We start from the raw sequence: 2,784 nt of genomic DNA on the forward strand, positions 1-2,784 counted from the left end.
GATTTTCAAAAGAAGTAAATGCAGATGTATCATAGTGTGATAATAACGAGGCAATATAGAGCGTTTCGCAAGCAAGGCCAACGACTACAAGAGTATAACATCTGCACTTTCGTGGGAAACAGCGAAAGATCCCGCAGAAACGTTGTATAGGTTTTATGCAAATGGCTCAGCATATCTGGTTTAGTATCATTGTGATAAACCCCACCAAACCTCGAATACCAGATAACTTATAGATAACTATGTAGTCCGAAAAAATGACATTGGTAGAATCGTCAAGTCATTTTGACCACGCAACTACCTCCACCAATCCATGTACCTCGTTAAATAAACATGATTGTCGAATAATACAAATAGGTTGTTTTGGAGTAATAACAATGGCTTCAGTTTGTAAGTACTAAAGTATCGTCACACAATACGCAGTACATTGTATAAACTCCAAAATTTGGTATATACGATATCTAAGATTGTAAAATATGACCACGGATGATTCAGATAAGAGATCTTTAAATTTGAAAAGCATGCCGACGTTTCTTTATATGATAATTTCTTGTGAGCAGGATATATACGTTCGTTCAGTATATGCTAGCTGATAATCGCGCAATTTTTTTTGAAATTTTTCACATTTAAGATCAAAGATGATTAATATTTTTAATTAAATTTCAGCCATTGCTATACTTCAAATATTTCACAATTCAAAAATCTTGTATCATTAGTATGAAGGTGTAGTGCATGTATAATGATAGCAAAAGTATAAAGAAGTGGGGACGGTTTTGTAATAATATTAATATCATTGGTGTATTATATTGAATGATAAAGGCCTAAATACCACCTGAAGGTGCATCGTATTCTTATTGCCAAGGTTATGAGACTCATCAAAAGAAAAAGAAAATCAAGTGATGTTGACGGATTTGCAGATAAGCTTTGTTCTAAAACAGAGTTTGTGTTTTTAACCTGTCCAAAATAAGTACAATGTACAACATTAATTTTCACGGTCAATTAGTGTAGGATGTTTTCGACAAGTCTATATGTCAGTAACATTGTGTAATGTGTTCATTTTCTTTAAAAGCTTCGATTATTTTGTAACTAAGGAAGGCAATTTATTTTTTGTCTGTTGAATGTTAGCTACTGCATCCAAATTGGTTTTGTAAATGATATATCGATTTTCGGTTTAAAAAACTCGGTGTAGACCTTTTAAAGCTATTTTCTCATTATTTCGATTTACATTATGATAACATATTCAGGGAGTATGATGACCACACGTAATTAAAATAGATATGCTCGACTGGACATACTTGACGGTTAAAATTCTCGCCAGAAAGTCAGAGCTGAAGAAGTGACTCAGACAAATCACTAAAGTGAATACTCTCCGTGAATTTCACGTGTAAGGCCAGTCGAACAGATTTCATTACGTGCTGTTATTTTTTTCTAGAATTAAGAATACAATTGGTTTGAGTTTGATTTTAAGTTTATTAGTCTATTTTATGTCACCACGGGCCGCTTACATCAGCCAATAGCTGTTCTACTATGAGTCCGTGTTGTTTAAAAATCATACAATAAATTACAAAATGGAAGAACATTTAATTTTGAAACAAGAAAGAGGTAGTAATGATATTGGCCTGTAATTGGTTACTGATTTGGAATCACCTTCTTTCTATTGTAAATGGGAATGATCTTGGCGACAGTGAGACAGCTTGGACACAAACCTGTTGAAAGCGATGCACAAGTGATATATAAGACAATAGGGGCTGCATCAATTATTCATTCTAAAATGAACACTTGGACCATTGTATGTATGCCCACTCGATTTAGTTTTAATGACCTGCTCCTTTATCGTTTCTGACTTATATTACTAAATCAGTTATTTATCTGCCTACTTAAATACCAAAATAAGCCTCAATATGGAGTTGTCTTAACGTTGAGGAGATGAAGCCTCTATCTCTTCCAATCTAGTAGTAAACGTATAGATTTGGTGTTGAGCTATTACCGCAATATAAGTGTCTTCGATTTTATACACTGGTTTGTTTTTTCCTCACCTGCGCAGCAAATATATCTCAGCCGTATTTCAACACAACGACACTGGAAAACTTCATTACTGTTCGGGAGGGTACAAGTGTACTGCTCCCCTGCCGGATTATCAACGCGAATATGTCGCACGGTATTATATGGACGATCCCAGCTACGGAGAATACATTAACAGGTAAGATCGCTTGTATACTGTCGTAGCGATTGTGCAGTAGCTCTACGCTAACGTCCACATCACCTTCGTCTCACATCTGGGTCGTTAAACAATGATTTGCAGGTAGATCTATAAGGAATCTACTATTAATGAACTGGATGTTTTGTTGTTGCGATTAGTTTAGGATTGCCGTTCGTGCACAAAAGCTCTGTTGAAGCGAGGAGCGTTGAATCTGACAAAGAAAGCTATAAAGGAGGGGGTCATTTCGTACATCACCATCAAGTAATGGAATGTTCCATGCGGTTCAAAGCTAAGCATGTGAAGGAGGATGGAAACTAATACGATCGATTCTCTTATTGCGCTGAATACTTTTAGATTTTTTCATCGTACATTTATGTGCTTAAACCTTTCTACAGAGAATGAGGTAAAGTGTAAATCTTTAAGAACAGAATTAAGGAAATCACCTGCTCTGTAGGTAAAATGTTAACATGTTGGGGGGGGGGGGAGTGAAGAGGTTCTTATGATTGAAACAAAGTAATTTCCATGAAAAAAAAAATCCCTCAACAGAATTGATTTACTCCAATGGTGATATGTACGCATCCCCAAAC

Source organism: Diadema antillarum, unplaced genomic scaffold (genome assembly GCF_040938485.1).
Source record: "Diadema antillarum isolate AM-2024a unplaced genomic scaffold, OU_Dant_1.0 scf00000066, whole genome shotgun sequence".
Taxonomy (NCBI): domain Eukaryota; kingdom Metazoa; phylum Echinodermata; class Echinoidea; order Diadematoida; family Diadematidae; genus Diadema; species Diadema antillarum.